At 38.6% G+C, this 20,205-nt stretch overlaps 1 long non-coding RNA gene across 1 annotated transcript; it reads left to right on the forward strand.

The window, feature by feature from the left end:
* The first annotated feature begins 16,555 nt into the window (after positions 1–16,555).
* On the forward strand, positions 16,556–18,227 carry LOC146915223 (uncharacterized). The gene is made up of 2 exons (XR_015014511.1): positions 16,556–16,796; positions 17,987–18,227. It is a non-coding gene; the product is annotated as an uncharacterized LOC146915223 (long non-coding RNA).
* The last annotated feature ends 1,978 nt before the right edge of the window (positions 18,228–20,205 follow it).

Raw genomic sequence — 20,205 nt, forward strand, 5'->3', positions numbered from 1 at the left:
GTGATATCTTATTTTTTCTTGGGAAGGGAAAAAGTAAGCAAAACCCTTGAGAATCGAGGTCCGGGAGTTGTTTTCGCTACGGGAAGGTGTTAGGCACCCATAACGACTATAGTATCCTATAGGAACCGTCTTTAATTTCTACGCGCGCGCTTTATTTTTAAATGCTATTTTAAGAAAGTGATATTAAACCTAAGAATATTCTAAGTGAAGAATTGGAGGGAGAAGAATGTTTTTGGATTTTATTTTATTTGAATTGAAGGAATTTTGTTCCTTGCCTACGTACCCGTTTAAGGGATCAAATCCACCGTAGTTCTCTTTCAAAAAATGTTTTTGTTTTTGTTGGTTGATTTTAAGTTTGAAAATGGAATTTTGAAGAATGGAGATTGAGAGGCCTTAAAGGCATGAGATTGTGAAAAAAAGTGGGGTTTGATTAGTCATTTTGGAAAAAGAAGTCAAGTATGATTAATTTTCATTAAAGTTTGATTAAGAAAATAAAGGGAAAATTCAATGGGATTTTGATCCCAAGGTTTCTTTGGAAAAATATTTGAGTGATGTTGTTCATATTTTTTGGGAAATTGATTTTTCTAAGTGTAAATCCTAAGCATTCATCTAAACATACATCTAAACATGCATATTCTAAGCATATATCTAAAGTGGTGTGTGTGCATGTGTCGGTGCTTGTGTCGGTGTACATTATTAGAGTCCATTGTCCTTATTACATCATGCCCTAGTTTACATTCTATGGTCTTGCAAGAATTTAAAGGCATAAGAAAAATATTACAAAATACCTAGATTTACATACTAGTTCTTGGCAAAAAATTAAATTGCAAGAAAATAAAGGTGAATATGGGATGAGATGGGAATGCTTATGAAATGATGAACAAGATGGTTAGTAATATAAGGCACAAAATGATAGAAGAGATAGGCAAGAAAACATTAAGCAAATCAATGAGAATTAGCACTAAAAAGTGGCAAAGACATGCCTAAAATCTACCATGATATGAAAGCAAGATCATGACCTATAATTTTCATATCCTTTGCAAATTTCCAAAGGGTTTTATTTCAGCATATGACATGAAAATTACAAGGCCACATCAAGCTTCCAAAGTTTTGGCATACTTTAGACCTATTTTGCACTAGTTTTGCACATAGCAATATTCAAACAATTCACAACACAAGAAAGTAATGTCATACACTACAAACAACACCAAATATTTCAGATCAACAACAAATAATGCCCCAAAATTACTCTTCAAGCACCAAGCATCATAAGCCAAGATATTGGAATTAAAATGTGCAACAAGACTTCACAAGATATGATAAAAAACAACACCAATCACTCACAATCCCACATGCATTTTTTCTAACAATTTTCAACATGCAAAAGGGCCCAAGAAACAAGTCTTAATCACCCAAAACAAGTATAAAAGAAATCACAAGGTTTTTACAAGTTTTTAACAAAGTTTTTTAACAAAGACAATGAAAAAAAAGGATTGGATTAACAAAGAATTATTTTCATGTATTTTCATCAAGATTAATATGTAAGACATATCAAAATTTAATGAAAATGACAAGAAAATATTGAACAAAAGTTTTGGAATTTTTATTAAGAATTTTTAGGCAAAACAGGGGTATACCTATCAAGAAACAATGTTTGAATAGCAAAAATATTGATGAAAACGTACAGAAAAAGCCCAAGCCCAAGGCAGTGGGATCCAATTTCGAATAGAATCAATGGAGACCCTAGGATTGATCCAGATGGATCGGGTCCTAGATCCAATGGTCCTAAACATAGGGAGCATGGGAGTATGGTGCATGTAAGCGCATAGGATGAAATGGCATGGATGATTTAAAACTGAGAACACGAGAACCAGAAACAAAGCTCATTCCTCTTCTTCTTTCTTGCGATACCTTTTCTTCTTTGTACAGTTCCGGTGAGCTTGTTCCTCCGACGTGGTGGCCGGAAACGTCACCACTACGCCGGAGTTCAAGATCTCTACGGTTTTCAAAGCCTTTCACGTTTTAGAAATCAATTTCCACGAAAATCACCGATCCGGATCCGATTCGAAGAAGAAAGAACTAGGAAAGATGATTCTAATATTCGAAAGCTTGAAAGAAGTACAGATAACGATAGACACGAAATTACCTCTTCTTCGACGGTGCCGCTCAATTTCCGCTTCGTCTTTCTCCTTGCTATTCTTCGAATCCGATTCGGCTTCAGCCTCAATACTCTTGTTGATTGCGTTTTTTCTTGTTTCTGTTGCCGTTGCTGTTCTTGCTAATGCGATTGTGATTGAATCGGTGCAACTGAACCTTCGTCGGAATTGGATTTGGTTCAGTTCTTGCTTGAAAATGGTGCGGTTTTGGTGGTGTTATTGGACAGATTTGAATTGGTTTTTGTGGTGGTTTTGATGGAGGTGGTGGTGGAATGTGAAAGAAGGAGGTTGTTGTGGAGGTTTGGAGGGTGGAGAGAGTTGGTTATGGTGGTGGAGTGAGTTAGTTATGGTGGTGGAGTGGTGGTTTAAGTTGGTTGGAATGGTGGTTAAAGGAGTGGCCACGTGAGAGAAGAAAAGTGGGAGAAGAGAAATTAAATTTTTTATGATTTTTTTGTGTAAAAATGATTGAAATGTGTTGCACTTTGACCAACCTTGACTTTTATAGGTGACATGGTAAGCTTTGGGCCAATTGGAGTGGGACATGTGGCACTGAACTCTAACAAACTTTTGTGGACTAATAGCATTTGGACACGTGGCGCTTGGACTTAACACACTTAAAAAGGATTAAAATGTAAATAACAAAAGTACGAGGACCAAAATGAAAATTAAAACTAAAATTGAATTGAAAAAGTAAATTGAAAATTAACGTAAAGCGAGACGATTAAAAACAACAAAGTAGATTAAAATGAATCAGAAATTTTACGTGAAATGACCAAAATGCCCCCAGGGACTAAAACGACTGCAAATGACTCAGATGCAAATTTTAAAATGGATTTTTAACAGAGAATTGAAACAAAAGTTTATTTAAACCAATTTGAAAGACTCAGAGACAATTTTTAAGATTTGAACAGAGTTTTGACTCTTGAAAAGACTAAAATGCCCCTAGGGGCAAAACTGACTCAAAATGACTTCAAATGCAATTTTTGAAATGGACATTTGCACTGCTTTTGGACATAAAAATACGCCCTTAGATTTTTAAAACATGAATGTCATGCAACATTTTGATTATGAATGCAAGACAAGCAACTGGATTCTAACAGAGCATGTCATATCACTGGGGATTTAGGTAGATATTGACAGGGTAGACAAACCAGGGGACAAAAGATAGGCACAAGCTGTTCTTTGGATCGAACCTGCCACTTGACCGAGAGATACAAACAAGAGATGGGTACAAGCTGTTCTTTGGATCGAACCTGCCACTTGACCGAGAGATACAAACAAAAGATAGGTACAAGCTGTTCTTTGGATCGAACCTGCCACTTGACCAAGAAATACAAACAAGAAAGGGGGTACAAGCTGTTCTTTGGATCGAACTTGCCACTTGATTAAAAATATAGCCATATAGGCAGATACAAGCTGTTCTTTGGATCGAACTTGCCACTTGATCGGAGATATAGACAAAGGGTAGATACAAGCTGTTCTTTGGATCGAACCTGCCACTTGATCAATACCACAACATGTAAATAGGTGCAAACTGTTCTTTGGATCGAACTTGCCGTTTGACCGATAACAAAACATAAGCAAAGGGTACAAACTGTTCTTTGGATCGAACTTGCCGTTTGACCGGAAACATAGACATATAAGCAGGTACAAGCTGTTCTTTGGATCGAACTTGCCACTTGACCGATAACAAGATACAAATTGGAAGTTGGATTTAGAAGGATTCAAATTGAGAGTAAGTTGACATTGATTTGATTTGAAAATAGACATGACCATTTTTGTTGGCCCAAAAGCAAATTGAGAGTGAATTGACATTGATTTGAATTGAAGTGAAAGTTGACATTTGAAAGAGGCATTGAAAGATGAGAATAATCAGAGACATAGACATAGACATTGAATTGAGAGTTGAAATTGACATTGAGATTGGATTGGAATTGAATTGAAAATTGAAATTGACATTGACATTGAATTGAAATTGAGATTGGACTGAAATTGGAGATTGACATTGAAATTGAAATTGAGATTGCTTCGAATTGAGATTGAATTGAAATTGAGATTGGATTGAATTGAAATTGGAATTGAGATTGCTTCGAATTTGACAATTGAAATGATTTGAAATTGAGATTGGAGAGTTGAGATTGCATCGAATTTGACAGTTGAAATGATTTGAAATTGAGATTGGAATTGGATTGGAAGCTGGATTGTGAAATTGAGTTTGACAGTTGAAATTTGGATTGAGTCGAAATTGAAATTGGATTGAAATTGGAAATTGAATGGAACTTTGACAGTTGAAACTTGGAAATGCAGTATGTATGTATGGTATAACAAGATTATTGAATGTATGAGCACATAAAATGCATGATTATGCATGTATGAATGCTTGAAATGCATGATTGGTTTGTAACTTGACAGAGAAGTTTCACAAAGGCAGACAAAACATTGGAAGATTGGGCACGTAGTGGCTCGTGCTGCAACATATTTACAGGGGAAAACCTCTTTGGAGAGATCGTCGTTGAAAGACGCATCGAAACCATAGCTGAGGGCAATAAAACTTGTAAAGGAGGGACCCTTGGAAGGCCCTTGGATACAGGTCGCCGTTGCTAGGCGTGTCAGTGCTGGGTAAACATTGGATGTTCGCATCTGTGGTCAACACTTTTCAATATTTCATTTTTCATTCTTTCATTTTTCCATCCCATTTTTGCCTGAACCGCCCTTTCGGGTTTTCGATTCACCGGGGAATAAATTCTTTTCATTGCCCCATTTTTGCCTGAATTGCCTTCATAGGTTGTCAATCAGCGGGGTGCTCATTTTTGCCTAAGCCGCCCTTTCGGGTTTTCAACTTAGCGAGCTTTTCATTTGTATTTTTTCCAATTTTTTATTCTGTTTTTTCATTCTTGCCATTGACCACAGATCATCTTGGGGAGTAACCTGCTTGTAACATGTATTGAAATAGACATTGACACTCATTCATTCATGCATGTTTCATTGAAATGTACCCTATTGCTCAGGTTTGTTTTCAGAATAGACAGAAAAAGATTTTTCAATTTTCAAAAGATGTTTGTTTCAGACATTAACATTATCAAATGGAAAGAAAATATTTTGTATATAGCATTGAAAGTAGAAGGAAAAATAGAGTTTCAAACAATAGCACATGCTCAAATTGATGTAGAAGAGTGAAAGTCAGCCAAAGGCATGACTTCACGGATTTACAAAGCTTGGAAAATGGTAATTTTATTGGTTGGTGATACATTGAACACGATGACCGCTACATTTCATAGAAATTTTGAATTCACAAGTACAGAAGCTTCTGATGAAGATGATCATTGACAGTTGCAGATGCCCCAAGGGGTGATGGTGATTTGCCAGATATAGTTACTTGTCTTTTATCAACCTCATTTTTGCATGACCCGCCCTTTCGGGTTTTCGGTTCATCGAGGCGCTCATTCTTGCCTGAGTTGCGTACAATCTCAGCGAGCTTTTTCATATTCATTTTTTTTTGTCCCTAACTTTTGCCTGGATCGCCCTTTCGGGTTTTCGACCCACCGGGAAGCGCATTTTTGCCTAGGCCGCCCTTTCGGGTTTTCGACCTACCACGCTGTTCTTTTCTTTTTAGACAAAGTATTTCTTGACTATATCGGCATTGACAGGATTTGGGAGTTCAACACCATCCATGTGTGTAAGAATCAAAGCACCACCAGAGAAAGCCTTCTTGACAACATAAGGACCTTCATAGTTAGGTGTCCACTTGCCCCTTGGGTCGGGTTGCTGGCCTATCCTTCTTTTCAATACAAGTTCGCCTTCCTTGAATTCTCGAGGACGGACTTTCTTGTCAAAAGCATTCTTCATTCGCACTTGATACAACTGTCCATGAGCCATAGCATCCATACGTTTCTCTTCAATCAGATTCAATTGATCATACCGACTTTGACACCATTCAGCCTCAGTTAATTTTGCTTCCATGGTCACTCGAAGAGAGGGAATCTCCACTTCCAGAGGGAGAACTGCCTTCATACCATATACCAAAGAGAAAGGAGTTTCCCCGGTTGAACTGCGCACTGTAGTACGGTAACCATGCAAGGCAAAAGGTAGCATTTCATGCCAGTCTTTGTAAGTAGTGACCATCTTCTGAACAATCTTCTTGATGTTCTTGTTAGCGGCCTCAACTGCACCATTCATCTGAGGTCTATAAGGAGAAGAGTTGTGATGTTCAATCTTGAATTCTTCACATAAAGCTTGCATCATGCTATTGTTCAGATTGGAACCATTGTTAGTGATGATCTTGTTGGGAACACCATATCGACAGATGATGTTATTCTTGATAAACTTGACAACCACTTGCTTGGTCACATTGGCATAGGAGGCAGCTTCAACCCACTTGGTGAAATAATCAATTGCCACTAGAATGAAACGATGTCCATTGGAAGCCTTCGGTTCAATTCTTCCGATCATGTCAATGCCCCACATAGAGAAAGGCCATGGGGAAGATATAACATTGAGGGCATGTGGAGGCACATGAATCTTGTCAGCATAAATTTGACACTTGTGGCATCTTTTAGCATGTTTGTGGCAGTCACGCTCCATAGTTATCCAGTAATAGCCGGCTCTTAACAGTTTTCTTGACATGGTGTGACCTGAAGCATGGGTCCCAAAGGTACCGTCATGTACATCATGCATCAATTTCTCAGCTTCTTGCTTGTCAACCTTAACAAGACCATGTCGTAGTTCCTCTTGTATAGGATTTCTCCGTCCAGAAGGAATCTGCTAGCCCATCGTCTCAAAGTCTTTTTATCCCTGTTGGAAGCACCAGGTGGATATTCACGATTTTGCAAGAATTGTTTGATGTTATAATACCAAGGCTTTTTATCATTCACATCTTCGTCAGCCTGATCCGGCGTATTTTCAATAGTAAACACATGAGCGGGTCTATCAAGACGCTGTACTTTGATTACAGGCACATCATTCCAGTGATTGACACGAAACATGGAAGACAAAGTAGCAAGAGCGTCAGCCATCTGATTCTCATCCCGAGGGATGTGGTGCAGTTCAACTTTTGTAAAGTATGTCAACAGACGTCTGGCATAGTCACGGTAAGGGATCAGCTTCTCATGATGAGTCTCCCATTCACCCTTTATCTGATTAATAACAAGTGCAGAATCTCCATAGATATCAAGGTGTTTGATTCTCAGGTCAAGGGCTTCTTCAATGCCCAAGATGCATGCTTCATACTCAGCTATGTTGTTGGTGCATTCAAAAGTGATTCGCGCAGTGAAAGGAATGTGGTGCCCCTGCGGAGTTACAATGATGGCCCCAATTCCTTTACCATAAGCATTAACAGCACCATCAAACACCAATCCCCACTTGCTATTGGGGTCCGGCCCTTCATTGATCAGTGGTTCTTCACAGTCTTTTGCTTTTAGATACATAATCTCTTCATCAGGGAAATCAAACTTAATTGGCTGGTAATCATCAAGAGGTTGACAAGCAAGATGCTCAGCAAGGACACTTCCTTTGATTGCTTTCTGAGCTTTGTACACAATATCATATTCAGACAACAACTTTGCCAACGTGCAATCTTTCCAGTAACAGCAGGCTTCTCAAAGATGTACTTGATTGGATCCATTCGGGATATCAACCAAGTTGTATGATTCACCATATAATGACGCAGGCGTTTGGTAGCCCAAGCTAAAGCACAACAAGTCTTTTCAAGCATTGTATACCGAGTCTCACAGTCAGTGAATTTCTTGCTCAGATAGTAGATAGCATGCTCTTTCTTTTCCAGTCTCGTCTTGTTGACCGAGGACACAACCCACAGAATCATCTAACACTGACAGATACATAATCAAAGGCCTTCCTTCCACTGGCGGGACAAGGATAGGTGGTTCTAACAGGTATTCTTTAATGCTATCAAAAGCTTCCTGACATTCATCATTCCATACAACAGGTTGATTCTTTCTGAGCAATTTGAAAATTGGTCCGCAGGTAGTAGTCATGTGAGATATGAATCTTGAAATATAATTTAGGCGTCCAAGGAAACCTCTGACTTGCTTCTCAGTTTGAGGGGCCGACATCTCTCTGATGGCTCGGACTTTGTCAGGATCAACTTCAATGCCTCTTTGGCTGACAATGAAGCCTAGCAACTTTCCAGATCTTACACCAAATGTGCACTTGTTAGGATTCAAACGCAGCTTGTACTTTCTCAATCTTTCAAACATCTTTTTCAAATACACAACATGCTGCTCCTCATCACTTGACTTCACAATCATATCATCAACATATACTTTAATCTCCTTGTGAATCATATCATGAAACAGAGTGGTCATACCCCTTTGATAGGTAGCACCAGCATTTATCAAGCCAAACGGCATCACTTTATAACAGAACGTTCCCCATGGAGTGATGAAGGACGTCTTTTCTCTATCCTCAGGTGACATCCGTATCTGGTTGTAACCAGAGAAACCATCCATGAAGGAGAACACTTTAGATTGAGCGGTACTGTCAACAAGAACATCGATATGAGGCAATGGAAAGTTATCTTTTGGACTGGCTTTGTTCAGATCTCTGTAATCAACACACATTCGAACTTTCCCATCTTTCTTTGGTACTGGTACAATGTTGGCAATCCATTCAGGATATTCAGCTGTCATGAGGAAACCCGCATCAATTTGCTTCTGTACTTCAACCTTGATCTTAAGAGCCATGTCTGGACGAGACCTTCTCAATTTCTGTTTGACAGGAGGACATTCAGGTCTTGTCGGAATCCGGTGTTCCACAATCTTGGGATCTAGACCCGGCATATCTTCATAAGACCATGCAAGGACATCTGGATAATCATGGAGAAGCTGAGTGATCTTCTTTTTCACTTCTGGCTCAAGTGCGGCACCAATCTTGATCTCTTGCTTGTTTTCTTCAGTACCCAGGTTGATAAGCTCAATCTCTTCCTGGTGAGGCTGAATGGCTCTTCTTTCTTGTTCAAGCAGTCGAGTGATCTCATACGGTATCTCTTCATTATCTTCCTCATCTTCAGCTTCATATACAGGGAACTCAAAATTTGGAGGAACCATAGGGTCACTGTGTTCAACAGGTTTATTGTGGTTCAATCTGCATAATATGATTGGGATGATTTTAGAAAAAATGTTTTTTATGCAGATTTTTGAAATTAATAAGAAAACACAGATGTTTTGGTTCTTTCTGGCATTACCATTATTTCCAAGGAAAAAGGCACTAAAAAGAGTAAAAAACAAAGAGTCGTGGGAAAGACGACAACTTTTATTGATAACGGCAATGCCGAAACAAACATGCCCTTACAATGATATCACTTTCGCCTTGGGCAGAGCGAAGGGATTGTTATTTTGTAAACAAAGAAAAACATGAGCAACAAGACACATTACATGGAAGCATGCATGACTAAAGGAACATCAATGGCCTCCCAATTTCTCACGGTGCCTCCTGGTATAACAAATGTAGGCACATAACTACTCTCATCAGCATCTTCAGCAATAGCATTGATAGACCCAGCACTGTAGAAAGTTCCAGTTGAAACGCTTGAGGTTGGGGAGAATCCAAGGCCCTCTTTACGCTTGTTTTCCAGAATCTGAATCACTTTGCCCCAGCCAGCAGCCTGCCCTTCTTGAACAGCCTTCTGGGCGTCTTTCAATGAAGCCATGCTAGCACTAGCCCTCCGGGGTTCTGCACCTTCAACAGTCAAGCCTTGAAATGACGTCCCTTCAGCGGACCCTGCTTCAACACAAGAGAAAGATGACACTTGGCTAACCAGATATGCTTCTTCACCATGCACAGTGACAATCTTACCGTTCTTCACGAACTTGAGCTTTTGATGCAAAGTAGAAGTTACTGCCCCAGCGTCGTGAATCCACGGCCTTCCGAGGAGACAGCTGTAAGAAGCATTGATATCCATAACCTGGAAAGTGATCTGAAATGTCTCGGGACCAATGGTGATTGGCAAGTCTACTTCCCCGAGAACATCTTTGCGAGATCCGTCGAAAGCCTTAACCAAATAGCTGCTTCCCCTCAGAGAGATTCCATGATGACTCAACTGTCTCAGTGCAGATTCAGGCATTACATTCAAGGATGATCCAGTGTCCACCAACACATTAGATATCATGTCAGACTTGCAGTGTACCGAGATATGCAGAGCCAAGTTGTGGTGTTTCCCTGCTTCGAGGAGTTCATCGTCACCAAACCCCAAGTTATTGCAAGCAGTGATGTTACCCACTATTCCATCCAACTGATCCACAGAGACTTCATGATCAACATAGGCCTGTTCCAGTACTTTCATCAACACTTTCCTGTGAGCCTCTGAGCTCATGAGCAGAGCCAAGATGGATATCTTTGATGGAGTTTGCAGCAGCTGGTCAACAATCTTATAGTTACTCTTTTTAATAAGCCTCAGAATTTCGTCCAGATTAGACTCTTCAATGGGCTGGCCCGAGGGGCTGGCATTCTCTTCCTCAAGGTTAGCCATGTTTCTTCTCTTGTATAATCTTGTTTGATGAATTCTAGCCGGTTGGTAAACCTTACGAGCACGAGCCACCTTTCAGACTGCGGCGGAAAAACCAGGAGACAATGAGCACGGGAAGCCATTTGTGACCGATGAATGATGCATATGATGCATGATATGCAAATGCGAAAAGACTCGTTTTTGTCAGAGGACTTTGTCAAAGTGGTTGTGAACATCACGGAGAAACACAGTTTTATTTGAAAATCTTGAGCAAAACTAAAAGTTTAGTTGAGATGGTATCACTTGGTGTTCACATCCGTGATGTTCAAAAGATGACTTGTCTAAGTCCTCCGATAAATGCATGGGAAAAAGTTTATGCATGTATGCATGTATGCATGATTATGTTCAAGTTCGGAGAAAACATGGTGGGTTGAAGTTCAAAGTCGAGGAGTCATGGGTGGACACGGCGTCCGGTGAAACTAGGGCTTTAGGAAATAGTAACCGGGTTCTAAAAAGGTTCCCAAGTTGCAACCTCTCCAACGTATATCATGGTGTCACGAGACAACACTCGCTCCATGATTATCCGTGGAAGGTCTAACTTGAGTGTAGTATCGCGTGACGACTAAAACTCGAGACAACACTCGGTTTAGCCCCCGCACTACGTCCTAGAAAAATGGCCATGGATGGGTTTGGTTATCTACGGTTCATAGCGTCATAGAACAATTAGAAGTAAAGTGCCTAAACGCGACAACACGCGCCGACGACATCACCCCCAAAATGCCTCAGCTATGTGGGATTGATCGCATAATCCAAAACACGAGGCAACCCCCGGAATGAATTGTCGATTATATCCCTCCTAAATCCTAACTTCACTCAGCCCGGGTGCAGGACTTTTGATATTCTCACCCCACACGTTTGCAAGAAATTAAACATTTATTCACATAGGAAAGTAAGTAAAAGAAACAAGTAAAAAGAGCGCAAGCGTGGAAATAAAGACTAGGCGTAACTCTCGAATCTCCCCAGTGAAGTCGCCAGCTGTTTTATCTTGGTTTTCGGGTGTCAAACATTGATTACGTTTGAACCTTTTAAACCGGTGATATCTTATTTTTTCTTGGGAAGGGAAAAAGTAAGCAAAACCCTTGAGAATCGAGGTCCGGGAGTTGTTTTCGCTACGGGAAGGTGTTTGGCACCCATAACGACTATAGTATCCTATAGGAACCGTCTTTAATTTCTACGCGCGCGCTTTATTTTTAAATGCTATTTTAAGAAAGTGATATTAAACCTAAGAATATTCTAAGTGAAGAATTGGAGGGAGAAGAATGTTTTTGGATTTTATTTTATTTGAATTGAAGGAATTTTGTTCCTTGCCTACGTACCCGTTTAAGGGATCAAATCCACCGTAGTTCTCTTTCAAAAAATGTTTTTGTTTTTGTTGGTTGATTTTAAGTTTGAAAATGGAATTTTGAAGAATGGAGATTGAGAGGCCTTAAAGGCATGAGATTGTGAAAAAAAGTGGGGTTTGATTAGTCATTTTGGAAAAAGAAGTCAAGTATGATTAATTTTCATTAAAGTTTGATTAAGAAAATAAAGGGAAAATTCAATGGGATTTTGATCCCAAGGTTTCTTTGGAAAAATATTTGAGTGATGTTGTTCATATTTTTTGGGAAATTGATTTTTCTAAGTGTAAATCCTAAGCATTCATCTAAACATACAATCCTAAACATACATCTAAACATGCATATTCTAAGCATATATCTAAAGTGGTGTGTGTGCATGTGTCGGTGCTTGTGTCGGTGTACATTATTAGAGTCCATTGTCCTTATTACATCATGCCCTAGTTTACATTCTATGGTCTTGCAAGAATTTAAAGGCATAAGAAAAATATTACAAAATACCTAGATTTACATACTAGTTCTTGGCAAAAAATTAAATTGCAAGAAAATAAAGGTGAATATGGGATGAGATGGGAATGCTTATGAAATGATGAACAAGATGGTTAGTAATATAAGGCACAAAATGATAGAAGAGATAGGCAAGAAAACATTAAGCAAATCAATGAGAATTAGCACTAAAAAGTGGCAAAGACATGCCTAAAATCTACCATGATATGAAAGCAAGATCATGACCTATAATTTTCATATCCTTTGCAAATTTCCAAAGGGTTTTATTTCAGCATATGACATGAAAATTACAAGGCCACATCAAGCTTCCAAAGTTTTGGCATACTTTAGACCTATTTTGCACTAGTTTTGCACATAGCAATATTCAAACAATTCACAACACAAGAAAGTAATGTCATACACTACAAACAGCACCAAATATTTCAGATCAACAACAAATAATGCCCCAAAATTACTCTTCAAGCACCAAGCATCATAAGCCAAGATATTGGAATTAAAATGTGCAACAAGACTTCACAAGATATGATAAAAAACAACACCAATCACTCACAATCCCACATGCATTTTTTCTAACAATTTTCAACATGCAAAAGGGCCCAAGAAACAAGTCTTAATCACCCAAAACAAGTATAAAAGAAATCACAAGGTTTTTACAAGTTTTTAACAAAGTTTTTTAACAAAGACAATGAAAAAAAAGGATTGGATTAACAAAGAATTATTTTCATGTATTTTCATCAAGATTAATATGTAAGACATATCAAAATTTAATGAAAATGACAAGAAAATATTGAACAAAAGTTTTGGAATTTTTATTAAGAATTTTTAGGCAAAACAGGGGTATACCTATCAAGAAACAATGTTTGAATAGCAAAAATATTGATGAAAACGTACAGAAAAAGCCCAAGCCCAAGGCAGTGGGATCCAATTTCGAATAGAATCAATGGAGACCCTAGGATTGATCCAGATGGATCGGGTCCAAGATCCAATGGTCCTAAACATAGGGAGCATGGGAGTATGGTGCATGTAAGCGCATAGGATGAAATGGCATGGATGATTTAAAACTGAGAACACGAGAACCAGAAACAAAGCTCATTCCTCTTCTTCTTTCTTGCGATACCTTTTCTTCTTTGTACAGTTCCGGTGAGCTTGTTCCTCCGACGTGGTGGCCGGAAACGTCACCACTACGCCGGAGTTCAAGATCTCTACGGTTTTCAAAGCCTTTCACGTTTTAGAAATCAATTTCCACGAAAATCACCGATCCGGATCCGATTCGAAGAAGAAAGAACTAGGAAAGATGATTCTAATATTCGAAAGCTTGAAAGAAGTACAGATAACGATAGACACGAAATTACCTCTTCTTCGACGGTGCCGCTCAATTTCCGCTTCGTCTTTCTCCTTGCTATTCTTCGAATCCGATTCGGCTTCAGCCTCAATACTCTTGTTGATTGCGTTTTTTCTTGTTTCTGTTGCCGTTGCTGTTCTTGCTAATGCGATTGTGATTGAATCGGTGCAACTGAACCTTCGTCGGAATTGGATTTGGTTCAGTTCTTGCTTGAAAATGGTGCGGTTTTGGTGGTGTTATTGGACAGATTTGAATTGGTTTTTGTGGTGGTTTTGATGGAGGTGGTGGTGGAATGTGAAAGAAGGAGGTTGTTGTGGAGGTTTGGAGGGTGGAGAGAGTTGGTTATGGTGGTGGAGTGAGTTAGTTATGGTGGTGGAGTGGTGGTTTAAGTTGGTTGGAATGGTGGTTAAAGGAGTGGCCACGTGAGAGAAGAAAAGTGGGAGAAGAGAAATTAAATTTTTTATGATTTTTTTGTGTAAAAATGATTGAAATGTGTTGCACTTTGACCAACCTTGACTTTTATAGGTGACATGGTAAGCTTTGGGCCAATTGGAGTGGGACATGTGGCACTGAACTCTAACAAACTTTTGTGGACTAATAGCATTTGGACACGTGGCGCTTGGACTTAACACACTTAAAAAGGATTAAAATGTAAATAACAAAAGTACGAGGACCAAAATGAAAATTAAAACTAAAATTGAATTGAAAAAGTAAATTGAAAATTAACGTAAAGCGAGACGATTAAAAACAACAAAGCAGATTAAAATGAATCAGAAATTTTACGTGAAATGACCAAAATGCCCCCAGGGACTAAAACGACTGAAAATGACTCAGGTGCAAATTTTAAAATGGATTTTTAACAGAGAATTGAAACAAAAGTTTATTTAGACCAATTTGAAAGACACAGAGACAATTTTTAAGATTTGAACAGAGTTTTGACTCTTGAAAAGACTAAAATGCCCCTAGGGGCAAAACTGACTCAAAATGACTTCAAATGCAATTTTTGAAATGGACTTTGACATAGAATTGAAATGAAGACTTATTCAAACTATTTGAAAGAGCTCAAACAAATTTTTTAAAAGACTGAAAGAAATTTTGACATAGGAAATGACTAAAATGCCCCTAGGGGCTAAACTGACTAAAAAATGACTCAACTGATATTTTTTTGAAATGAATTTTGACATGAGATTGAAACAGGGACTTATGCAAACCAATTTAAAAGACTCAAACAATTTTCAAGGATCAAAATGAGTTGAATGCAGGAAATGACTAAAATACCCTTTCATATAAATTTTGCAAATAATATTGAAATAAAAATGCAAAGAAAGATGTAATTGATCAGAGACAAATCAAATGAAAGATAAGAAGAAATGAGTTAGTATTTTTAGGTTCAAAATTAGGGTATAACAGAAGCTTTTCAAACTGTCTTTGGAAAAGAAAAACCAGGGAGATTGCGCTGCTATGGAAGAGTTACAACATCTTCTCTGCTAAAAAGAAATAAAGTGGCAGATATGGAAAAAAAAGCATTCTGCTGAGGTGAAAAGTTTAACTGACAAGGTCCAAGAGATGGAGACTATACATAGAAAGGATATGGCTGCAATGGAAGAAAAACTGCAAGTTCTTCTAAGGGTCATGCTGAACCAAAGCAACACTGGCATAGATATGGGGGATTTAGGAGCTTTTTTATCAACCCGAAATGATGACAATAATGTTCGACATTCATCTACATCTAATGTAATATCCCGCCTGTCAGCATCGGTATATTACTCGTTGATCGTGCTAGAGGAATTAAATTTATGGAAAGTGAGTCAATGGAAATATTTTATGAGATGTCAGCTTTATACGGGAAAAGTATCAGAGTCGTTTTAAGGACGCTGGAGGCAAGGGCAATTTGGTAATTGCACGTTTAAGGGATATTTATTTGGGTTGGGCACAAAATATCTCATTTCCTCTTTGACTTTCTCTCTCTAGGTTTTTGAAGTTGGTTTTGCTCTCCCTTCTCTCTAGTTGTCGGCCATCTCTCTCCCACCTTCAAACTCCATTAATCTCACTCAAAACCTAATGAAATCAGCGTGCAACTGCAACTACAAGATACTTAGACCATTTCAATTAGCTTGCAATGCTTAAATTTTCCCTTTCTTCTCCATCTTGGCCGAACCTTTTTCCCTCCATCCCTCTTTGGTAAAGTTTGCAAAATCAAGTCTTGGGCATGTTGGATTTGTGATCCTGGTATGGATTATGTGTTAGTGGGTTTGTTGGGCTGTTATGGACAAGTTAGTAATGGAAGGTATGTATGTTTGAGTAAAGGAAGGTATGTATGTTTGATTTTGATATGTTATGTATGTTTAGAATTGCTAGAATCATAAGCTGATAGTGAAGTTAAATGAAATAGAACTATTGTGGATAAGCTGGTAGTGTGTAATTGATACATAAGTGAAAACTAGAGACTCAAGAACCTATAGGAGCTGTTGTGATTGCTGTTGGACAGGTTCTGTTTTTGGGGTCGTACCTGTTATTGTGTTGATCAAAATTGAATAATTACTGGATTTTTGGATTCTGCACGTAATTCCCTCCAAATCGGATATAAACTTCATGTGATTCGGACTAGAAATGAACTCGGAAAGTGCGTTTGAAGTTCGGTATTTCGCTGGAAAAATGTTTACGGGTTTTGGGACAGAGCTTCACTAAAACGGTAATAACTCTTTCTCTGTAACTTGGAATCAAGTGAACTTTGTTGCTATGGTTAGCTAACGAAATGCCCGACATTTTGGTACCGGTTTCATGATTTTAGGTTCAGTATTGAGGCCTGGAGGAGCGTTTGAAGTAAGGGGACTGATATGGGTTTTGTGCTGAACCAAGGAATCGAGTTGTTGGTGATAAGCTGGGCTAGGGTTTGGTGTAGAAGCTTGGGAGCTTGAAGCAAATCTCAGTGAATACATGTGAGTTCTTTAGATAGTTTTCCTACCTTGGGTTTGTGTGTGTGTCCATGTGAGAATCATGATAATGCTAGTTTATGAATTAGAGAAATTAGTACCCCTTTGTGCCATGAATTGCCAAGAAATGTTGTTAGTGTTTGCAATACTATTTATTATTACGGTTTTCTTATTCAAGTTGCAAAAAGGGAAATAGGTGAGCAAACATTTAACCATTGATCGGCAACACATGGTACACGAGAGTAAGATAACATGTATTACGTTTGGGTAGCATATGATCTCTAAGTGTTGGGAATTTATAGAACCTCGACTTAGATAGTCGAGAACGACCATGCTATTACGTAACCTAATCACATTAGGTATAAGTTATGTATGATCAAGATTATGCACGAAATGATTCACCGCTAAACGAGTAGGTTATAGATTCGCGATGATCATTTATGTAAGTTAAGTATAAGACCTTTATGCAAGAGTAAGACTTTAAGTAAGACGTAGGTGTTCGTGTCTCTTGTTATCCACGCCAGGGGGATACGGGAGGTTCTCGATCTAAGGGAAACGGTTCAAGCCGTAAGGGACCCGCACGACACCGAGGGAGTCCGATGTATGTACATCGGTCATGTATGGGATTGTTCTTGGGGTTACTCCACCCGGGGATCTCCGTAAAATGAATCAAGATAATATCTGTTTGTTCAATGCTAACTTAATGAATGAACTTATGTACGACCATGTATGTTATGTTTATGATTATGTAAGAATGATTCCATGCACAATTATGTTCAAGAACAAGAGCGCTAGATGCTATAGGACAAGTGTAAGACATGGAATAGAGCAAGTAAAGATTATGATACCGGTGACGATCTTAGGTTTCCCCTAATCGTCCGGTTTAGACTTGTGTCATGATATGTTATGTTTAGGCCTCGATACGAAGAACGTATTCTTGGCAATGCGGTCCTAGATTCCCCCTCGGCCGCCATGACACGTATAGGATGTGAAGCCTATAACAAGTGAGATGAGCCTAAGACGGGTCTAGTATGCACTACCGTCTAGGAAAGCATGACCACACACGTATAATCAACCGTCAGGTTGTATTGTAGACACGTGGTGACCGTAGGTTTCCCCTTGAGGTTGCCTATAGCCTAGGATTTAGGGGAACTCACTGAGACATTATGTCTCATCCCAATCCTTATTTGTTTCAGATGAGCAGGATGTTTATGCATGTTCGTAGCCGGATGGATGTTTCATCAAGAGTTCGTTCGTACCGCTGCAGGATGTTATGGACATCAAGGATGTATTTTTATGTATGGATGAGATGTGTTGTATTATTATTTATACGAACGTGACTTGTTGTAAATATTATTCATTCGGAAATTTTATGTTGTATATTTTTAATGTATCCAATACTAAAAATAGCGCAAGTGCTAGACTTTCTAGATACGTCTAGTATGAGTGTTACATTTGGTATCAGAACAGGTCGATTCAGATCGTGCCATGGGTCATTTAGTTACAACTAAAGTAGTGGGACCATTGGGTTCCGGGTAAATGTTCTGATTGTTGTTGTTAATTGAGCCTGATCAACTCAATTTAGCATTAGATGATTAGAACGGATGCCTGAGAGCTGAATAGGACCCAGGAGGAACGAAGTATGTGGCAAAGTTGAACTGAGAAGTAATAACTCAGAGGAAGTTATGGTAAGAAGTTAATCGTGCCAGGAGGTGGCTGGTGAGCTAAGCAGATGAAGTTTAATTCCTCCGGGAACACAAGGTTATGTTTAGAATAAGATGTAGTGCTCCGATATAGTTGAGTTTTAAGGGAATCAGTGAGCTCTCAGGGATTGAGATATGAGAACGAAGTTAAAGATCTGAATGTCCAGAGTGAATAAGGTTCTAACATGGAATAAGACGACAGAGGAATAAGTTAAGTCGTTCGTAGTGGACGAAGTTAAAGTCTTATGTGGAAGTTTTATGTTAAGTGCTATGATGAACAAGACATTAGTTTCTGATGTGTCGTGAATTGAATTGATTGATGTTAAAGCTTGCCATGCAAAAGTTATAGAATTGTTTTTAAGATGATCGAAAGGAATGATGTGCATTGAATTACTTGAGAAAATAAGATTTTTAAGCAAAGTATGTTTTCTGGAAAACTAAGTTGAAGAAACTCGCCAATAGCAAAAATTTCGCTAATAGTGAAATTACTCCAGAGGATTTCGCTGATAGCGAACCTGGAGCGAAATTTTCAGTTTTTCCGAAAACTGTCATTTCGTCTCTAGGGTCAGTAGTAGCTATTGGGGGTTGTTTTCACAATCTTTTATATAACAAAGACTCTCTATAACATCAAGTATCGAATGCACATTACATCCTATGATTTTTAATGAAGAAAATGCATGGACAATTATTAACGGAATCAATCTGGTTTAAGGTAACATTAGAAGTTAAAGTGGCAAGAGCTAACTAGGAGCTTGGATCAAGTAAGGTGACATTTGTGGTATTGTAGAGGTGTGTTTTGTGCTAAGGTTTGAATCAAATGAAAATAGGTCCTTCAAGTGTTGATCGGTGTATCAGTTCTTGTTAGAGGCGAGATTAGAGGTCTTTTGTTGTTCTAGTGGTAGGCAGGGGTCGGTTGTAATATCCCGCCTGTCAGTGTCGGAATATTACCCGTCGATCGTGCCAGAGGATTAATATTTCGGAAATGAAGGTAAAGGAAATATTTATTATGACATGTCAGCATTATACGGATGAAGTATTAGAGTCGTTTAATACGTTTGTTGTGAGGGCATTTTGGGTATTTCACATGGAAAGGATATTTAATTGGTTTTTGGGGCAAAATATCTCATTATCCCCATATCTTTCTCTCTCTAAGTTTGGAGAAAACAATTCTCTCTCCCTTCTCTCTTCTCTCACGCCACTTCTTCCTCGCCCACCCTTCATCAAGCTTGCAAACTTCTTCCTTCTTGGATTCTTAGGTTGGAGATGGATCTTTCATCATGGTTTTCTTTTTCTTCCTCTCTCTCAAGAACAACTAGAAGCTTGGATGATTTCACAACTTCTTCTCCTCATCAAGAGAAGTTCTAAGTGTTGGGGTTTTGGATTGAGCAAGAAGTTTGAGCTTATGTTTTGGTATTCTCAAGATCCAAGAACAAGTAGAAGCTTTATTTGAGCTTGTTTTCCAACTCTATCTTCACAAGGGAAAAATCATGAAATTAGGGTTTTAGTGAAAGAAGCTTTGGAATGGATTAGAGATGAGCTAGCAAAGATCATGATGCTATGGTTTGCAAGAAAACGACAAGATTGAGAAGGTTTGAACAAAGGAAGCAAGAGGATCAAAGTTAGGGTTTTGTTGCTTGAGCTTAGGGCTTGAAGAATTATCAAGTTTATGTTAAGGTGAGTTCCATAGATAGTTTTCTCACCCTTTGGGGTTA

The sequence above is a fragment of the Medicago sativa genome, chromosome 6 (assembly GCF_051527215.1).
Source record: "Medicago sativa cultivar Bolivia chromosome 6, Bolivia_mono, whole genome shotgun sequence".
Classification (NCBI taxonomy): domain Eukaryota; kingdom Viridiplantae; phylum Streptophyta; class Magnoliopsida; order Fabales; family Fabaceae; genus Medicago; species Medicago sativa.